The following is a 22,874-nucleotide window of genomic DNA, read 5'->3' as shown; positions in this document are numbered from 1 at the left end:
AAACTACCCTTAGCTTTTTCTGCTTAATGCTAGTCCTCTACCACTTGAGCTATAGCTCCACTTTGGGGCCTTTGTTAGTTAATTGGAAATAAAAGTCTTATGGATTTTCTTGCCTAGGCTGGCTTTGAACTGGGAATCTCAGATTCCAGTCTCCTGAGTAGTTAGTATTTACAGACATGAGCCATTGGCCAGAGATTTTGATCCAATTAGTCAGAGTAGAGCCCCCAGAGTTTCATTTCTAAAAGGCCCATTGATGATGTTAATGCTGCTGGACTGAGAACATTTTTTTTCTAGTTTTTTTTTTTTTGGCTGAACTATCTTACACAAAATAAATTGTTATTAGATTCTTTTTACTGAGCTCTATAAATTACATGATATTAATATTCTTGGGTTCCTAACATAAGTAATTCTCTTACAAGGTCATATAAAGCATTATATTGGGCAGGAATGTAGCTTAGTAGTAGAGGCTTGCCTAGCATGCATGAAGCCCTGGGTTTGATTCCTCAATACCACATAAACAGAAAAAGCTGGAAGTGGTGCTCTAGCGAAAGAAGCTCAGGGTCAGTGCCTAGGCCCTGAATTCAAGCACCCCCCAACCCCCCCCCCCCCGCGCCAAAAAAGAGTATTATCTTTTTCCCATCTATCATCTCAAGCAAACATACTAAGAGACTGTTTTGAATAAAATTCTAATGGTTGATACTATTTTTCATCAGAATAACGTAATGAACTCCAGTAAGTTTTCTGACTTTTGAGGTAAAAAAATGTATAGAAATACATAACCTGGAACTGAATGCCAAAGAAATAGAAAGCACCATATCATTTGGTTACATTTAATCTTATTTAAGCTATAGCTGATTCATTATCTTTCATTATCCCAAATAAGAAGAGGAAATTCTGGTGGTTGCACTGTTCTCTCTCCCAGTCCTTAGCTTAGCAATTTACTGGTTTTGTGTCACAGGTACTTTCTGATCTGGGGCAAGGATGATACTTCTGAGTTCAGAACCCTCCAGCTCTATTTACTGGTCAGAGGGTCTCAAATTCTGCATTTGTAACAAGCTCTTAAGTGATAGTCATGCTGGCACCCTTGGATCACCTTTTCACCTTATTTTCTTTCTTTCTTTTTTGTCGGGTATGGGGCATAAACACTGGGCCTGGGCACTATCCCTCAGCCGTTCAGCTCATGGCTAGCGCTCTACAATGTGAACCACAGTGCCACTTCCAGCTTTTTCTCCTTATGTGGTACTGAGGAATCAAACCCAGAGCCTCATGCATGTGAGGCAAGCACTCTACCACTGAGCCTCCTTCCCAGCCCCGATCACCTTTTCAGTAGCAACTCCCTGTGCAGTATGGGAGGTACATCTCCAACTTCAGCTAGCATCAGAACCAACAGAGGACTTGTCAGAACTCTGGCTGGGTTCTCCATGTCAGTGTGTCGGACATACTGGAAGTGGTATCTGAGTGTGGGATCTGCACCTCTAATTTCCCAGAAGATCTTGACAAAGTGACTGGTTGCAGGCAGTATATGTATGTGTTGGGGATGCCAAGCATCAAGTGCTAAGAATTTTCTCCTTTTTTGTCTATTTTATTCCCAATCCTCCTGCTCAAGCTTAAGAAACACAAATATCTCTATTAGCCTTTGAACAGTAACCCTTTCTGGGTTGATTTGGTTATTTAATGGTTTCACCTTGGTGTCAGAGAAGAGGAAAACATGTGGTCTATTTCTTGACATCAGATCTTGTCCTTTCCACCCATTAGACACGTGACAATTACTTTTGAGGAGACTATTACGTGTGTTAGACAAAGAGCAAGTGGAGAAGGAGGGTTGGAGAGGCAGCTGCGGAAACTGTGGGGAAGGGAGCTGGGCAAAGGGATGAGAAATTGGTTCCAGAGTTTTCACATGATCTCCCAGCACAGAAGCCAGGTTTGCAGAGTGCACAGCTTTCCTTTCCATTAGTGACTGACAGAGTCCTCAAAACCAAACCTTTCCTTGGACTCACCCTGGAAGGCTTTCTCCACTCATCAACAGCCATGGGTAAGGTCAAGAGAACTTGTGTAACATTACAAGATGAAGAATCTATAGAGCTCTATTTGATCCCTTTCTTTCCACAAGATGAGAGAATGATACAGGATCCTGTAATTTGTCAAAACCCCAAACAAAACAAAACAGGTCTGTTGTTAATACAGACAAATGGTCACAGCTGCAGGAAAGTTTCCACATGAAATCTTTCAGCCCTGCATAGTCACTTTTGCAGTGGTGGGATCATTTTTCCAGGACTCTGTTCTTCCCTCCTCAGGACTTACTCAGGTTAACTGTTTGTGCCATGTGGCCAGATTGCTTCTCTTAGGCATAGTTTTCAAGCAATGCTGCTTCTCCTGCAGAAGCTTTGTCATTTTCTAGTGCTCAATTTTTTTTTTTAACCAGGACATATGTGTCATTTCAGTTGGCACAATAGCTTCAGCAGTGAAAGTAAATATTTTGATTACATAGTGCCTCAGAGAACTAACTGATAGATGGTTGACTCTGCCTCCATTCCCAACATTCCTCTCTTCTACCCTTCCTGCTAGCTACCCAAGCTTGTTTATGACTGTGGGGCCAAAAATGCATGCAGTGAAGCTTGGAACCCAGGTTATCATACAGCTAAAACACAGGCCAGGTGTGTTGATAGTTTGCCAGTGCTTGGTTGGCTAATTTTGGATGAGCAAAGTTGTCTAAGCTAGTTGGTCTTGATGTGAGTAGGAAAGCTAAATGGAGGGAATCGGTGTTCTCCACTGAAGGCTGAAACTAAAAACCTAGGCAAAACTCAGGGAATCCAAAACCAACTCTAAACAGAAAGAGACTTCTTTGACATTTTTGTGACTGAAACTGATGAGCTATGCGTTTTTACTGTTAGCCTTTACATCCTTAGCTTGTCTTCCTCTTTGGCTGGTATATATTTATCTCTTCAGGCATAACACCATGTTACAGCACAGCTGCTTTTATTATGACTCCATTTATGGAGCTGTGTTCACGGAGGATGGTGCTTTTGCACTTACAAGAAGAGGTTCTAAATCATGGAGTAAAGATTGCTCAACGTATGCAAAGCTATTAGAAGTTCCTGTTTTATTTTGGTGTGTGTGTGTGTGTGTGTGTGTGTGTGTGTGTTTACTGGCACAGCAATAATTTGAATATAGATTATCACAAAATTGAAAGACAAAATATTCATACTTGAAGTAGAGTACAAAGTTTCTACCTAGAAAATTTTATGGACTTCCAGAATTATTTTTTTTTATTTAAAAAAAATTTTTTTTGGGTCCAGTCGTGGGGCCTGAACTCTGGGCCTGGGCACTGTCCCTCAGCTCTTCAGCTCAAGGCTAGCACTCTACCACTTGAGCCACAGCACCACTTTGTGCTTTTTTCTTTTTGCTTATGGGGTGATGAGGAATTGAACCCAGGGCCTCATGCATGCAAGGCAAGCACTCTACTACTGAGCCACCTTCCCAGCCCCCCCAGAATTATTTAAGGCAAATAAAAATAACAGAAATGGTGCTTAGATACATACCTCTTACAATTAACATTTACCTAGTCAAATGGACTTTGATCTAAATTAGTAAGGTATTTGTGTATAGACTCATGCATGTAATTTTTTAAAATCTATATTTATATGCACTTTAAACTATAATTTTACAGATCTGAAGTTGAGGTTAAAGAAAACATGACAAAATAAACATAAAACATCATTTGTATTTTTAAGTTATAAAGTATTAAAAATTCATTGCAAAATAAGGAAGCACAGAAAAGAAAAATGGCATCTACTCTACTATTTAATGAAAATCATTGTGAATATTTTTAGTATTACTTTGAATATAATATATATTAATATATACAAATAGTATATATGCTTGTTTGATTAAAAATAACCTTGAGATATACCTTAGTAATAAAGTATTTGCTTAACATCTGCAAGATCATGAGTTAAATCCCCAGCAATAAAATAAAATAAAAAGAAAGACAGACAGACAGAAAATATATCTAGATCAACTAATGGGCCAAATCAATTGCTAAAGGATTAAGCAATGCTGAATGTTCATGTGGGTGAAAACAAATGAAGTTTGACCCATATCTTGTTCCATAGACATGAGCCAATTTGAGATAGATCATAGACCTTAATCTAAAGCCAGAAACATAAAGCTTCAACAGCATTAAAAGGGACTAACTATGAATTTGGAGTTGGCAAAGATTTCATAGAAAGAACACAAAAAGTGTAAACTATAAGATTTTTAAAATATTAAAGTGGATTTTACAAAAAATTCCACACATTCTAAGACACTCTTCAGAAATGAATAGAGAAATCACAAATGGAAAAAAAATTTCAAGATATAGATATATGTGAATTTTCTTTTACCTCCATATACCTTGTTTGTTAGGCATTTCCGAATATTGAAACACTATATTTATGTCAAAGGTATTTTATGTTTCTGATTAGCTATTGAAGGTTAACATTCTCTCATTCTTGAAACCTTTCTGCTGTTTCCCTCCCTCTCTCCCATTTTCCCTTCCTCTTCCTCCTTCTCTTTCCCCTCTTCCTCTCTCTCTCTACCTTTTTCTTCCTTTGCTTTGTCTTTCTCCCTTGCTCATTATCCTCTCTCTCTTCTGATTTTTTTTCTATTTTACTCAAATTTTCTTTTTGATTTTAATTATGATTTTTTGTGAACATACTGTACAGAGGTGTTACAATTACATGGGCAAGATAATGAGTACATTTCTTATCAAGCATTGCAGCCTCCTCCTTTGTTTACCCTTCACATCCCTTCCCAGCCTCCCCCTGCCCTCCCCAATCCCCCCCCCATATTTTACTCAAATTTTTATTTTGAAAAAAAACCTTAGAGAAAAATAGGCTGAAAGAAAAAATATGATGAAAAAAAATCCTTCACTTAAATTCTCTGATTTTCAACATCTTGCCACATTTACATTGTATGTGTCTGTGCATGCAAACACAGTTTATTGAGAATGCTATTTCAGCATATGAAAAATGCTCATTCCTTACATGATCAAAATGAATTTATTATTCACATGAAGTTTAACATTAATGCAATAATCTTAAATATAGAGTACATATTCAAACATTCAAAATTGCTCCTGAAATACCCTTCATACTGTTTTTCTTATTTAGTGGTAATGAAGTTTGAACTTAGGGACTAGTTAATAGTTGCTGTGCAAGTGCTCTATCACTTGAGCCATGACTCCATCCACATACTCTTTTTTTTGAAAATCTTTTAAAATCTAGGAACTAAATGAAAATAATGTATTCCTTTTGATTGTTATATTTCCCTAGTCCTCTTTAATGTATTCTAGAAAAATCCCTCCATATATTTTTGTCTGACATGCATTAATATTTTGATGTCCAAAACCAGTTTCTTATAGACTGTTCTATAACCTGGATTTAGCTGATGAATTGCTCAGGATTAGATTGAGGTTAAACATTTGTGGTAGGAATACTATAAAGGTGATGTGTCTAATATGTTATATTACATAATGTTAGTGTGTTCCTCTATCTATGAGGTTAAATTTGATCTCCTGATTAAGAGATTTTTTTCACTAGAACACTTTCTCTTTGGAATTAAATAGGAACCAGGAAGCAGATCCTATAAATATCCTTCTCCTATAACCCTCATGCATTGTTTTTTAACATTTCTAGTGATTTTTGTCTAATTTGTGATACGGATGGCTACAAAACAGTGATTTTCTCATTGCATTATGTTTTTGACATTGGCTAGCTGTCACTGTTCAATCTAATGACACTGTCTTTTCTTTCTTCTTAAAAAATTCAATGTGTTGAAGAAATGTTCAACATCCCTAGCCATAAAAGAAATGCAAATCAAAACAACATTGAGATATCACCTCACTCCAGTTAGAACAGCAAAAATCAAGAACTCTAACAACAACAGATGCTGGAGGGGATGTGGACAGAAAGGAACCTTACTTCATTGTTGGTGGGAATGTAAACTTGTTCAACCACTTTGGAAAGCAGTATGGAGGTTCCTCAAAAGACTCCACATAGAGCTCCCCAACGACCCAGCAATCCCACTTTTGGGCATTTACCCAAATGATCACAAACAAGGCCACACTAAAGCTACCAGCACAACTATGTTTATTGCAGCATTATTTACTATAGCTAAGACATGGAACCAACCCAGATGCCCCTCAGTAGATGAATGGATCAAGAAGATGTGGTATATATACACAATGGAATTCTATGCCTCCATCAGAAAGAATGACATTTCCCCATTTGTTAGGAAATGGAAAGGCTTGGAAAAAATTATATTAAGTGAAGTAAGCCAGGCCCAAAGAAACATAGGTCCCATGGTTTCCCTTATTTGCAATATCTAGTATAGGTATGAGTCAAGCGGAAAAAGTCAGATAATGTGATGTTAGGAAAACAAAACCTCAAATATGTATTTTAATGTTTTTGTTTCTTTCATGCATGTGTTTCTAACGCATTTATAAGATTATTTCTTTGTTGCTTTGTATGTCCCTCCCCCACAGTATAACCCCCGCTTTCACTATATTTGATGTCAGTATAACATGTGGAGGAGATGGGGACAAACAAGTCGTTTAAGGATTCAGGTGGACCTGTTGCAACAATGAGAAGTACAAAATGTCATGTCAAAACCAGCTTTACAATGTCGGTGGGGGGGGGGAGGGGGGGTATGATTGGTTGGGAGGGAGGGGGGAGGCTGGGAAGGGAGGTGAAGGGTAAACAAAGGAGGAGGCTGCAATGCTTGGTAAGAAATGTATGCATTATCCTGCCCATGTAATTGTAACCCCTCTGTACAGTATGTTCTCAAATAAAATAAAATAAAATTTAAAAAAAAAAAAATTCAATGTGTTATAATCTATTTGGGACAGTCTTGTTTTTAATGCTGATATTTCCCCAAATTTAATAAGTAGAAAATAATGTTAATATTTTAAAATCATTTTAGACTTTTTTCCAGGCCATTTTAGAATCCCCATAGTCCTTCTCTAGATTATCAAATGAAAGCTACTACATAGCTGGGCATGGTGGTATGCATATAAATTTCAGCACTAGAGAAGCAAAAGTTATTCAGTCATGATTCCCAGGTCAGCCTCCACAGTGAGATTATGGCTGAAATAACAACAACAAACAAACCCCAGAAACCTAATTTTTTTGATGTTTGAACGCAGTGTCTTTCCAGTAATGCAATATATACTATTATTTACCAATTGGCATTTCTGTAGAACAACAAAAACTTTACCATCTAGGTATAGTAAATGTAAATAGCACTAGCAGCATATGTAGTAGTAAAATATAACCCAACAATCAGGAAATAATGATTTTTGAGTATTATATATATTTGTTTTAATGTGATTTGTTTGAAATTTGTATATTTGTATATATTAATAACATCTAGGTTTAATAATCGATATTTCAAATTCCTTGCCAAACTTAACAATTGGGTCTTGTGAGCAGGTGAAATCAGCCATTAGTACCCATTTCCTGTGTTTGTTTCTAGCCAAGATCTTGGCTTTAGGGTTAAAAACGATAAAATTATATTTAACAAGCAAGCTGGAATACCTCAGCAGACTTTTTTCCTTCCAGAGAAATCACTTTGTCAAATAAATCAATTTCCCTCCTTTCCTACATCTAATGCTCTTAGTTTAGTAATGTCAAAAATCATAACTATCTTCAATTTATTGAGCTGGAAAGTTGGAAGGATTCAGCCCCTATATGGAGACACAGCAAGATCATTAGGGAAGAGGAAGCACTGTCGTCGCTTCTGCCTAGCTTCCTTCCTCTCAGGAATGATGTTCCTTTTTCCTTGTGAATGTCCTTTTCCAACCCAAATAAGCACCCAGCTCTCTTCCCAGGGGGTTTGTCCCTTGAGGACTTTTGCATTTTTTTATGTTTGTTTTTTTTTAATTTTAATTTTATTTTTTTGTGAACATACTGTACAGAGGGGTTAAAATTACATGGGCAAGATAATGAGTACATTTCTTATCAAGCATTGCAGCCTCCTCCTTTGTTTACCCTTCACATCCCTTCCCAGCCTCCCCCCGCCCTCCCACCCAATCCCCCCCCTCCCCACCAAAGTTGTAAAGTTCGTTTTTGACATGACAACTTGTACTTCTCATAGTGGCATCGGGTCCACCTGTATCCTTAAACGATTTGTTTTCCCCATCTCCTCCACCAATTATACTGACATCAAAATATAGTGAAAGCAGGGGTTATACTGTGGGGGAGGGACATACAATAAGCTACAAAGAAATAATCTTATAAATGAGTTAGAAACAATGCATTTTGAAGAACTCAAGCCCTGCCGAGCACTGGTGGCTCACACCTGTAATCCTAGCTATTCAGGAAGCTGACATCTGAGGATCACAGTTCAAAGCCAGCCTGGGCAGGAAAGTCTGTGAGACTCTTATCTCCAATAAACCACTTGAAAACCGGAAGTGGCACTGTGGTTCAAGCGGTAGAGGGCTCTCCTTGAGCTGAAGAACCCAGGGACAGCACCTAGGCCCAGAGTTCAAGCCCCACAACTGGCCAAAAAACAAAAAACAAAGCAAAACAAAAAAAACTCAAGCCCTCATTTCAAGAGAAAATATGATAAGAAACCTAGGAGGAACTGTAGACCACTATTTCTACTATATCTGAAACAAGAAACACTAGAAGAGAGGATAACAGGGTCTTCCAAAATTCTGTAGCCCTTCTGGTGAATACCACTTTTTCTGGAAAGATCAATTTGGGGCCAGTTTCCATAGAGTAGTTAAAATTCAGGTGTTTAAGTTGCAAAGAAGTGAAGAAATTCCAAGACTCACAGGGTCTAGCTGTCTATTACCTAACTTCTATCTGTCTATCATCTCTCTTCCATCTGTCATCTCTTTTATCTGACTATACATATATATGTGCATATATAAATGCAAACATAAACACATAATCTATTATCTCTCTCCACATATATACACCTACTATAAGCAATAATATATACTGAATGAAAATGAAGTAACTCTAAGACTCACTGGGAGAAGACTGGTCAGATTTCCTCTTCCTGGTCTTGGTACTCTGAACTACACTGCAAAGCACTGTGTTGTGAAAATTACAGAATACACATAATATGCTAATGATCATATGACTTTTAACAATTGCATATGTGTAGAAAAATAACAAATGAAGACCATGTGGCTAGTTGTGAATGATTTCATTATTTTGTTTTCCTGATTTTCAGATAAAGACTAATTTGGGTCCTCAGAATTTTTCATTGTTTAACACATGAGTCTTACTTTATAATTAAGAGACTAACTAGTTTCTTAGGATTTATGTAACAAAATACCATGGACAGGGTATAAGGAATTTATTTCTTACTGTTCTAGAAGTCTAATATCCTAGAATGAGCAGATTTGCTCCTCTCTTGTGTCTTTTACCCTTCATATAAGGATGTCAGTGTCACTAGATTAGGGTGTCACCCTTATGACCTCATTTGACCTTCATTATCTTCCCAAATGTCTTATCTCCAAATATAGTTCCTTAGAGACTTCGAATCAAGTAAAGCTTTTTGGGGAGGCATACAGTTCTACTCACAACACGCAACATGTAAAAATGAGCTGAAGCTTGGAAATCTGATTCAAGATAAAGCAAAGGTCTTGAGCCAAAACAAAATTGGAGGTCTTGACACAAAGCAAAATTTCTATATGGTTTATTTTACCTGGTGAGTGTGTGTGTAACCTCCTGGAAGACTTGAAAGTCAGTATCTACCCTCTATATAAGCATCGCCAGCTCAATTCTCACATCTGCTACCCAAGTAGTTCTATAACACTGCCATCAGAGTTTCCAATGGATGACATTATTATGAAAAATAATTTGCACTTTAAAAATGAGCTTATCCTTGAGACTGAAAAAAAAAGAAGACTCATTTATTTCCTAAAACACAATTAAGGGCAGGCCCTTGCAAATGAGCTGATGCAGCTATAATATAATGAACAAGAGTCTGTTCGGAGCCGGGCTCACAGTGCAATCTTAACTACTCAGGAGGCTGAGATCTGAAGATCATAGTTCAAAGCCAGCCTGGGCAGGAAAGTCTGTGAGACTGTTATCTCCAATAAACCACTCAGAAAACCGGAAATGGCACAGTGGCTCAAGTGGCAGAGGCTAGCTCTTCAAGCTGAAGGACAGTGTTCAGGCCCAGAGTTCAAGCCCCATGACCGACAAAAAAAAAAAAAAAGTCTATTTGAGCTTAAGAGAATTGAATTCTAAGAATTTAGAGAACTTTATTTGTAGGGTCTGTGGAGGGATGATAAAACATACACCAAGTTTCTTATTGCTAGATAAATCTATCCTGTACATACCTGGGTAATGTCGATATACATGTATGCATACTAACAAATGTCTGATTTCGATATAATGTACACGCACATTTGGGAAAGGGCTATAGCTCACTGGAAGAGTGCTTATCTAGCATGTGTGAGGTCCTGAGTGCCATCTCTGGCATTGAAGAAAAAAAAGAGAAAAATAGGATATTAATATTAGGACAGGTGTATTGTAGATAGTTTGGAGTAGACAGAAAAGCACAAAGAAAAAATGTGTAACACTATCTCCTATGTAGCTGTTAATATGCTGTGTTCTGGGGGCTAGCTTCTTCACCTCTTGATATACATGTCTTTGTGTATAGTCTTCTCCTGTGCTAAATTGACAGATATATGTGACGATTAGAATAAGTTGAAAAACTTTGCTTTGGAAGGCTAGAACTTAAAGGAAATGCATGTTTTTTTCTTCCTCACCCCTTCCTTCCTTCCTTCCTTCCTTCCTTCCTTCCTTCCTTCCTTCCTTCCTTCCTTCCTTCCTTCCTTTCTTCCTTCCTTCCTCCCTCTCTCTCTCTTTCTCTGGCTCTCTCTCTCTCTCTTTCTTTCTTTTTCTTTTCTCTTTTTTCTTTCTTTCTTTCTTTCTTTCTTTCTTTCATTCTTTCTTCATTCTTTCTTTCATTTGGTGGCACTGAGGTTTAATGCAGCTGGCCACACATTAGGCACTAGAATCTCAGGGGCCTAGTGTCATCCATGTGGTCTTGTCAGTGACCAAAATGTTATGCAGCACATGCCTATAGCGGTAAGACAAGATTTGATGTGACAAGCAATGCTATGAGTAGCAGACCAAGAAATGGGTCTTGGAAGCATAGATGTAGAAGAACCAGAATAAGTAAAGTCACATCAAATATACTAGAATACCTTGCCAAACATTATACTCTGGTGTTCTTGGCACATATGTGCAATAAAACATTGGGCCAGTGGAAAGTCATGAATGCAAATAACAAAAGTAATGTTTGAATCTGTCTCCAGTAATATTTCTCTGTAACTAAGCATGGAAGATATTTTTTTTTCCTCATGAAGGGAAAGATCTTTCTGGAAAATGTGAATCCTTTCCAAAACATTGATAAAACTATGAATTTTTTGTTGCTGAGAGTTTTCATTAGGTTTTTTATTTTAAGCTGACACTGAATCATATTTGACTTTGGAGAGGATTGAAATCTTTATTATTTGGAAATCTGGCTTTTATTGACACTGAAAGCCCACGAGGTAGAGGCAAACGGTGCAGGATAAAGTATTAAGCAAGAAATCACAGCAGTTTGGAGACATTTTCGATGATACCTGAGAACACATTCCTGGCCCTGGAGGGGGTATGCTGGGGCAGGTGACTCCTGGAATTGAGGAGCCTGCTCTCCTGGGAATCACTCTGGGTATGTGGCTCTCCTGGGCTTGCAGACTTAAGATCCACACAGTTTTCTTGCTATCAGTGTAGCCTACCATCTGGGAAGAGAGGAAATAATCTTCTGTTCCCTTCTTCATTATGGGGAGTGAAACCAATAGGTACTTACTGGAGGTATTTGTTTCTTAAAGGCATCTGTTTCCAATTGTAAGCAAATAGTAGTACCCTAAGTCAAGACATTACTGTGTAATATGTAAGAAACTTTTCCTACTAAGGTTTTTTTCTTTGCTCCTTTTCAGGTGTTGAGTGAGAGCTGGTAAAATTCATCATGTCTCAAGTCAAGAAATTTTTTTTTTTTTGGAATTTTCCACAGGGGAAATCTGATCAAATCACTAAATATATGCATTTACATTATATAAACAAATTATATAAATACACACATATGTCTAATTCCACTACAATAAAAGTAATTACATAGCAGATCTCTGTGATGAAACTTTCTGACAACTTATTTCAAAACCTCTTCCCTTGTCCTTTTCTGACCTCCTATATACACTCGAATTTCCTTAGATGTCAAAAATGCATAATAGCTCACTCCTCACAGAGGAAAATACCACAAATATCTCTAAAGCTATTAATATTAAAAATGTGTTCAGAATTTCAAGAAAATGTTTTATCCTAGTTTCTAAATAGCCTGAATAGTGAATATATTAGAGCTCAGTACAATTAATGTGATTGAATCAAAAAGGAAACCTGAGCTGGGGTATAGTGGCCCAAGGCTGTAGTCATTGCACTGGGGAGCCTAAGGCAGGGGGTTGTAAATTTAGAGGCCAACCTGAGCTAACTAGAGGGCTACCTTATCTCAGAAACAAAATGTAAACAACAGAACTCTAGCTGTGGTTCAATGATAAGGTGTTTGCTGTGGCCTAGGGTTCAATATTAAGTTAAAAAAAAAAAAAGAACCAATATAACAGAATAACAAAAGTAACAAAACTAAAATAACACATCACAGGAATCAGCAGGCTGCAAGATAGTTTCATTGAGCAAAGACTTAGACCATAGCTTATTTTTGCCAAGTCTGTGAATGGCCGCAGCATGAGAAGAAGAAAATTACCTCACAGACTGAAAAGCCACAAGTTCTTTCTTTGCGTTAACTCATGACAGTATTTCATACTTTCCTAGTTGTGTAGCCATTTAATTGTAATCTATCAGGTAAGAACCCTACTCTCAGACACTAATATTTTCAACCATAAAAAAAAGATTAAAATAATTTTGATGTATATCCTGTTTACCAAATCATGAGGTCTACTAAGACTATTTGGAAAAACTACCAGTCACTAAGTTTGAACTCATTGGAATCCACCTGACGTAGTTATTAGTTAGAAGACCTGGTTCCGCTAATTTACGGCAATGATTGATGTAACTTTCTATTTTACTTAGGCCTAGGCATTGCCACTTCTAAAATCACTTCTACTCCCAAAGCTCAATTAGATTCATTTCCTGAAATGGTGAGGAAATTTAAAATTTGAAGATAAGTTTGCTATGGAATTTAAATTTTTGCTCCCAAATTAGTTTTACAAGTAATCATCATGCTCTGTATACTTTTAATGGTGCGTCTACTTTTTTTTAAAAAAATTATTGTTATCTGGGCTAACTCATTAAAAAAAAAGGTGTAGATTGCTTAGGAAAATCTGTCTGGTTTTGTATTTTCTATAACAAAGAAAATTTACCCAAGCAGTCAATTGCAGACTTACTGAGGATGAAAGATTTAGGAGGCTGAAGGTTGAAGGAAAGAATAAGGAGGCTACAATGCTTGATAAGAAATGTACTCACTATCTTGCCCATGTAATTGTAACCCCTCTGTACAGTATTTTCACAATAAAAAATTAAAAAATAAAAAAAATTAAAAATAAAAAATACAAAGAAAACAAAACCATCTAAAAAAGAACTCTACCATTATAAAGAAACCTGGTGAAAATATTGTATTAAAATAACAGCTATGTCTTTACATCAATGTGTGTAGGTCTGTATTAGTACTTACTATTCAGTATTTTGTGTGCTGCATTTTCTTTCACTCTTCTATTTTCATAGATGAGCTCAGGAATAGAAATGTGCACTTGTAGTACAATCCATCTTCTTTTCATACCAGGCTTATTGAACCTAAGTTGGATCTTAAGTGTGAAGTTTTCTGTTTGTTTTAAAAGCCACATGTAGGAAGTTCTGACCTTAGCGCTCTAGAGGCAGAGGTAGAAGATCACTGTAGTTCAAGGCCAGCCTGGGCTACAGAGTGAATCCCTGGGAGACATAACAAGACCCTGCCTCAAAAACTAAAGAGTACTAACTTAACTAGAATTCTAACTCTAAATAAAGATTTTTGCAAATGGATTATTTTTTAATTTTTTTGAAACAAAATCATGTTATACAGTCCTAGTCTGCCCGGAACAGGTGATCTTTCTGCCTCAGCCTTCTGAGGGTTAGGGTTGTAGGTGCCATGTTTGGCTAAGAATCGAACTAGAGGCCCTGCACATGCTAATCATACCCTCTAACACTGAGCTACAAGATCACACACACAACATAGAACTTTTCCATCTGACCAGCTGTTCCCAGTATTTAACTTAGGACCAAACAGGATTCAACATCCTTTTGGGTTTAATTTCCTTACCTGTGAAATGGAGATTTGCACTAGGTAATTGCAAAAGTTCCTCTTCCTACTTTATGATTCTATAAAAATAAAGTATCTTTAAAATTTCCTTTTAAAGCAAGATGCCTGAGGTTGAGATCTATTAGTATAAAAGCTTAAGAAAACAGGAATCAGGAAGTTATAAATGGATTTCAACCAAAGATAAACATTTTCATCATACAACCTGTCATTCAGAATAGGGAAAATGAGAACCCCACTGTCAGTGTGCGTATGTGTTAAATATTATTTTATTTTAATATGATTTAATAGACTTTTGTGCCAGCCCTAACAAAATGAGTTTTCAAGCAATATTGTTTTCCCTAAGGAGGAAAATGAAATGTCGAGTTTTGTCTGTGTAGGAAGTGTGTGGGCCAGACTCTCAACTTTCAGGAAAGCTTCTGTCTTTATGGAAAAAAACTTTCCAGATACTTTTTGAATTACTTCCCTGAAAACAATGAAAAGGCTATGAGAATGAAGTTTGTCAAAATAGTCACTTGTTGGCAGGATGGCCTGTGGCTGTCTCTACCTCTATAGGTCTTAAGAATGAAAACTGAGCCTGGTGTGGTGGCGCACACCCCATTCTTGGGAGGTAGAGATAGAAAGATCTTGGCTTTATGACCAACCTGGGCTATACAGTAAGTCTGAGGCCAGACTTGAATTAAAACATAAAAATCCAATCAATCCATCAGTCAATCATCAATTACTTATTCATCAATGACTCAATGGAGAAAAGCTTGAACTTTAAATATTTTCAGCATACATACATAAGTGTGCACACACTCATGAACACAAGTGCACACAGAGAAATACATACATGTTCATGCACACACATATACATACATGTGCACACATGCATACAGGCGCCAGTGTATACAGGGTAAGTATGAGGATGGTGCACATGTTAATTAGCTTGATTTCATCACTTCACAATGTATATATGTATCTAGACATCACATCGTTTACCATAAATAGATGCTATTCTTGTGTATTCTATCTTAATACACCAGGTATATCTTGTTACAGCTTTCTATGAACTAATAAATGGCCTGAACTTCTAAGAAGTTTGGAACTGATAGACCTTTCTTAGATAACCCAATGAACTGGTAGTTCATCTACTTGAAGTAAAACCTGAGTACCTCAGCTATAAAAGATTTTTGATGAGACTAGACGAATATATCATAGGTTTGTTCATTGACATATCTCTTCAGTTCTTTCCCAGTTCTGTGGACTTGTGACTCATACTTAGCTTTTACAGCTCTTTCTGATGTCATTCCCAAGTCCAGCGAGAGTAAAAGTCACCAAAGGCACATGCTGCACTCCTAAAATAAGCCAGGGTGAGAAAAGGAAGGGAAATGTAGGCTCCAGCAGGAAGGAGAAAACCCAAAACTAAACTGCCATTGTAAATGGAAAGCAACAGTTGTTTGGAATCACCTAGAGCAGGGACAACCTGATTCTTTGGCAGAGATGCCAAAGATCACATCATTGATAAAGTTTATTGTAATTGATGAGACTTCATCGGGTAGAAAATTGTGTAGCCCATTTAGGAATAATTTCCATGTTTTTAACTTTATTTTTTGTCAGTCGTGGGGCTTGCATTCTGGGCCTGGGCACTGTCCTTCAGCTCTTCAGCTCAAGACTAGTGCTCTACCACTTGAGCCACAGTGCCACTTCTGGTTTCCTGGTGGTTAATTGGAGATAAGAGTTTCACAGACTTTCTTGCCTGGGATGGCTTTGAATTGCGATCCTCAGATCTCAGCCTCCTGAGGATTACAGGCATGAGTCGCCGGCGCCGGCCCTGGCTCTGATTTCCATCTTAAATTGTGTACAAGTCAAAAGATTTAGTACAGAGAGAAAGATTGGCTTGCTGAAAGATTTTAGATGGCTACATTTACAATTTTGCCTTACTTTGGAGGATTTTTTTCTTCTAATACTGGGGCCTGAACTCAAGACCTGGGTGCTGTCCCTTAGCTTTGTTACTCTAGGCTGCTACTCTACCATTTGAGCCACGATCTCAACTTCTTGCTTTTGACTGGTTAATTGGAGATGCATATTTCATGAACTTTTCTCTTCAGGCTTGCTTTAAACTATGACCCTCAGCCTTTTCTGTAGTGAGGATAACAGATGTGAGCATTTATTTTTGGGGGTTTTGTAAGATAGATCAGTTATGTCACTAGCTGATAATAAGTTTTTAGATTAATACTTAAGTGTGTATGGCATCAGAATACGATAAACCTCCAGTGCTGGCATATAGGATAAGATCATTCAGGTGAATGAATTTTGCATGGAAATAAAACATATGCCTCTCATTTTGGGGGGGAGGAAATCTGCAAGTGAAGGAGAATCTAGAGATCCTCAACAGCAGGATGTATTTTGGGTAATTTCACAGACATATTTTTATCCCTTAGCATCATATCAATTGGCACTTTGCTCTTCAATAGTTCAAAATGTCAGCTTGGGATTGTAAAAAAAAATTAAGGCTAAGAATGTCTCCAGTGAAAATTTCAGTACTGTAACCAAATGAAGATGGTATTTGTCATACTGTACAAAGTGACTGTCTAAGAAAATTTACACCAAGTCTGGGGAACAACAGGCCATTTGGTGAACCCCAGAAAACATATCTAAGTGTGAAGTTAGCTACCTAGCCAGGGAAAGCTGATTAATAGCAGCCCTGGAGGCAGAAGGTCTTTCAAGGTCGAAAGATACCATCTTCCCTTCCAGGAGCAATAGTTTTGCACATCTGCTCTTACAATACGGAGCTCAAGGACCTGGTTTTTAATTACAAAGTAAAATATCATTCCCAAACTGCATAATTGGTGGTTGCCTTTTGCAATGCAGTGAACATAAGGGAACCTGACATTAAATGTTTGATGTGTTGCCATGACATTTTCTGAAATTTTGCGTATGCTGCTTTGAAGCTGTGAACGAACGAGGTGACATGTGACTGCCTGGTTGAGGGGGCTGGATACTGGAACCAATGATAGAACTGCCATATTCACAGATGATACAGTTTAGATTTTAGAAAAAAAAAACAAAAGTAACTACAGAAATACAGACAAAATAGGATCTCTCTTCTTTCCTGAACACTAGTTTCATGCTGTCCTCCATATAGAAGCTATTGAGTCTGGGAGGGATGTCTCTAGTCTTCCCTTTGAGAAGAGGGAAGGATAATAGAGTGGCAGGCAGTGACACTCCATTTGAATGGAGGGACACACGTGTCACAGAGTTGCTGAAAGGATTAGTAGCAGGGTGAGCGTGGCTCTAGTTCTCCCTGCTTCCCCCAAAATACTAGTGTGCACTGTTTGCATAGCTAGGCAGGAATTCAAGACTCATGCATTCAGTCACTATTGACAAAGGACAGTTTGGAGTTGACTAATCTTTCTTTGGGCAATGCAATGGGGGAAAAGAATTTTTTTTTCCCAATCCAACATGTCATATTATGAAGGTAATACACTTGATACACATCACCGCTTCCATGGGTCTCTGGGTCTCTGCTACCTACCCAGTCCACAGTTATCTGATTCCATTTTCTCCACAAGTACATTGAACATTGTAACTATTTGAAGGGTGAAAGGCAAAGGCCTTGGGTTGCTAACGCAATTGTTCTCTTACAAAGCATCTTCTGAGTCATAGAGAAAGAAGCCTTCTTGGGTGGCTACAATGTAGTTGGGATACTTGGCTAGTTCCAAAGGTTTAATGTTCATCACACAATGAGCATTGTTAGGCGGCTGAGGGTAATCAAGCCTGAAGAGGTGGTTGCTTTTCACATGGTACTAAATCAGTTACATTTGAGGGTCAGTTCCCCTGCTCCAAATGGAAAGTTTTTGGTTTCAATGTTATTTATTCTACTGATCCAAAACTCAGAAGTGCTGGGGAAATTGAGGGGAGGATCTGGGCTGGCAAGGGTGGGGGAGACCACGGTGAAAGGAGTGACAGCTATCAAAGTGCGTTGTACTTGTACATTGATTTGTTGAATAGTAAGCCCTTTGTATAACTATACATAGAATAGATATGATAATAGCAATGCCGATGAGAGAGGGACAGAAGCAGGACCACAATGCCTACTACCTGGTTTCCCTGGCATTTTCCTTGATTGTTGTAAATATACATAAGTTATTGTAAGCAGAGAAAAAGGCTAAGGCATCAAAACTGTGTGTGTGTGTGTGCGTGTGCGTGTGTGTGCATGTGCGTGTGTGTGTGTGCGTGTGTGTGTGTGTGTGTGTGTGTGTGTGCATATTTATAATCCCAGCTCAGGAGGCCAAGGCTGCAGGATTCCAAACTTAATATATTTGAGAATAAATTCTTATTTCTTTCATTCTACTCTTTCTAGAATAATCTTTCCTTCTCCCTTGCCTACCCAAAATTCAAAATTTCTCCATCCATAGATCTGGCTTTAGGAGGTCTTCAAAACACTAATCTCAATATTAGACATTCAGTAAGGCCCAGTGTTATTTACCATACCTTTCTTATTCTAGTACATACATTCTTATAACTTGTAGAATGCACTAGATTGTTATTGTCATAAAATGCTTGTTAACATTACTTATATCCTACTACTGTGTCTAGCAGAGTATTTTGCCTATACCAATCACTTAATAAATATTTATTAACTGGGACCACAGACTACTTTCTTTCCAATTCAAGATATAATTTAAAATTTACTTACTGTCAGGAGCTGACATTCCTATTCCACAATGAAAAAAAATGTTTTAAAATAGAGATATTGAGCTCATTTCAGTATTTGGCTAAGAACTTAAAAATTATACAGCCATGCAATGGCACTCCTTTAATTCTAGCTGCTCAGGAGGCTGAGATCTGAGGACAGACATTCAAAGCCAGCCCAGGCAGGAAAGTCTGTGCAACTTTTTATCTCCAATTAATCAGCAAAAAACTGGAAATGGAGCTATGGCTCCAGTAGTAGAGTGCAGAAAAGCTCAAGGACAGTGCCCAGGCCCTGAATTCAAGCCCCAAGACCAGCACAAAAAATAAATAAATAAAATTAAGTAAATTAATTCATTAAAAATAAAATATACATGATCTCTGACATTTCCCCAAATTTTATGACATATTAAGCAAAACAAGATCACAATACTCAATCTTATCATTTTAATGTCATTTTAAATCTCAGAATAATTCTGTGTAATCACAAACTATTAAAGATTTACTAATATACTTAATATACTCAGCTCCTTAAGGACAAGGCAAAGATTTGGATGCAGGTAACAAGCCACCGATTCAAGTAAATTTATTTAGATTCCAAGCTAACTAGGAGCTAATATGAGGCTGGGTTTCATGTGTGTGCCTGTAATCCCAGTCAATTCTCCAGAGGTTGAGACAAGAGGATCATAGAATTTGAGGCCAGCATAAACTACATAGTGATTTTCAGGCAGGGTTTGGCTACAGGATTAGAGCCAAACTCAAAAATAAAATAAAACAAATAAAAATAAGACAAGCAATAACAGGCAGAGCTAAAGTCTAGAATCCAAGTGTATGGCTAAGCAAGCAGGTCATTTTAGTCTTTGAGTGTTTTGTCCTAATCAATTATTATAAAATCTAGTAATAATCCAATAATGCTTCTATAGTCTTAAATATACAGAAGTCTTGTGGAGATATTAAGACAGTCATTTAAAGAAGACATGTATAGAATTATAATACCATAAATAAATTTCTCACTTAAGAATTACAGATTTTTAAACTATTCTTTATATCAAAGGTGACACTGTTTCAAGCATTTTCAAGCATATGACGTCATTCTTAGAACCATGAAATCAGTTGGCTGTAGATTGTTTACTATAAAAGATTTGTGTTTGAGAGAGGTTAGCTAACTTCCATCAAATCACAGAGCAAGCAAATGCCTAAGAATTTGTTCCTAATTACTTCCCTCACTCCAAAATTTCTTAGCATGTGCGTCTTCATAAACAAGTCATCACTAAATGACTAGACCTACATTTGCAATGTATTAATGACAACAATAAGAGCGGTTTTAACCTTTCAAGTAGGGTGAACATGTAAATCACCATTCAAATCAGGACCTATTTAAAATGCCAAATGCCAAACTAATTGGGAAGCCAGACAACAAGCATAAATTAGGACTAGTCCTGGCAAATGGAGGTATGTGCCCTTGCTTTTAATAGTACTTGTCATGTACTCAGTACTATTCTAAGCACTGTATATAAATTAACTCACATAATTCTTAGGAGGTAGAAACTGTACTCCATTTCTCAAATGAGTCTTTTGCGATGTGCTGAGGTCACTCAGCATTTGTAGATTCCTTGCTATTGCGTGCTAAATCTCTTTGCTTGCCTCACATAGAAGAGAGTATTGTGTGTGGGGGGGGGAGGGGGATGTAGTTGTGGAGGTGTGAGGGAAGGGATGGTAGGGGAAAAACAAAGGAGGAGGCAACAATGCTGGATAAGAAATGTACTCATTACCTTGCCCATGTAACTGTACCCCCTCTGTACTGTATTTTCACAATAAAAAACTTATTTTATTTAAAAAAGAGTATTGTGGAAAAGATAAAAATCTGGGAAAGGACAGGGTGGGCCTTGGTCTTGCTAGACAGGAACTCTACCTCTAAACCAGGCCACTTAGGCCTCTTACCCTTTTTACCTTCATTACTTGTCGTACAGTTATGTGCATTATGCCAAACTGGGCCTAGCCCATGATCTGCCTACTGAAACTTCCCACTCTCTGGTATCCAGACATTGAATGAGATGGAATCTCCAGTTAATGCCTGGGCTGGTAGAGAATCATAGAATAACAATCCTCAAAATCTCCATCTCGGGGCTGGAATGTGGCTTGGTGGTAGAGTGCTTTTTTCCTTTTTAATAGTCAGGTCCCCTTATGATGCCCAGGCTTGCCCTGAACACCTGAACTCAAGATATCTTATTTCCTCAGCCTTCCAAGTATGTGGAACTACATATTCCCTCCACAGTGCCCAGCTTTAGCTAGTACCAGAAATATGGGGAGAAACATGGGTAATTCTTGTTCACAGAAATATTTGGAACGTATCTTGTGATCTTACTGGTCATTCTTTTTTCTGTTATATATTTGAGACACATTAGGTTTTTTTCTTGTCTGTCATGGGGTTTGAACTCTGGGCCTGGGTGTTGTCTCTGAGCTCTTTTGTTCAAGGCTAGAGTTCTACCACTTTGAGCCACAGCTCCACTTCAGGTTTTTGAGCAGTTAATTGGAGATAAGTCTCATGGGGCCTTTTCTACCCAGGCTGGCTTCAACGGAGATCCACAGATCTCAGCCTCTGGAGTAGGACACAACAGGTTTTAACTTGGTGCTCTTGGAAAACAATTTGAAGATCTGTGAACAAAGATTTACAAAGAGCCATTAACAGAAGACTTTGGTATGTTTCCAGGAGGACTGAGTGAACAGGTCAGGATTAATGAGGTGCACAGACCAAGTGACCTGGGTTCAAGTTCAGAAAGACTTGCCTCAGGCTGAGATTTGTTTGTGTTTCCTAAGTGGGTGTGAACCTTGTTGAAATCTTGGACCACATCTTTAAGTGCAGTTCTTTGCTTCCCTGTTTTTTTGGTCTCTTGGTTTGTTTGGGGAAAGTTGTTGGCATTCCACATGGGATGAATGTCAAAGCAAAGATTGGAGATTTGCAAGTGAAAAGAATATTCCAACACACAATACCAGTGCTTTTAATCTTATCACTTTGCAAACAAATGGAGGCAGATGACCTACCCAGTACAAAAACTGATGAAGTTGTGGTTCCCTCTACCCAGAGCCATCTTCTTTCTCCCTTGTAGTCTTCATCAAATGCCTGTTGGCCAGCTCCACCATTCCCTTCATATAACAAAGAAAACTATAAATAGCAGTATTCATTTGGTTATTCTTAAAATGGATAAATATTTAGACTTCTGCTAGTTAAATGTAGATAATGGCTTTGTTAAGTGTGATAAGTTATACTTATAACTCTCTTTAAAGTAACATCTGCTGTGAACAGACATTTTTCTTGGTCTTGTGCCTCATTTAATGCTCAGGATATTCTAGGCTGTAATGCCTTTGTATTTTATACATAAGAAAATCAGGTGTCAGAGGTTTTGAGTAATGTTCTCTTGGTCAACTATGATCATTCAAGAAACAAATATGTCACCTTGGTTCCTGTGATTTTTTTTTTTTTTAAATTAAGATAATGTAGCTGGGCTGTGATCTGAGAATCTTGGTTCAAAGCCAGTGAGGGCAGAAAAAGTCTGTGAGACTGTTATCTCCAATTAACTAGCAAATAGCCAGAAGTGGAGCTGTGGCTCCAGTGATGAAGTACAGTGCCCAGGTCCTGAGTTCAAACTCTAGTTGCAGTACAAAAAAAAAAATGCACAGAGTATTTTTGTACTTCTGTTTAATAATAGATCATCATTTTGTGTTTTTAGTGTAAGTCATTATGCTAAATTCACTATTTCCAAGAGAAAATGGTGGCTATATAATTTATGCAAGGTGAATAATAGGTAGCAGAGCTAAAATTCAAACCTGACACTGTCTGACTTAAAAAA

Source organism: Dipodomys spectabilis, unplaced genomic scaffold (genome assembly GCF_019054845.1).
Source record: "Dipodomys spectabilis isolate Male_0828 unplaced genomic scaffold, ASM1905484v1 ptg000001l, whole genome shotgun sequence".
Lineage (NCBI taxonomy): Eukaryota > Metazoa > Chordata > Mammalia > Rodentia > Heteromyidae > Dipodomys > Dipodomys spectabilis.
Note: the sequence above shows the minus strand (reverse complement) of the source record.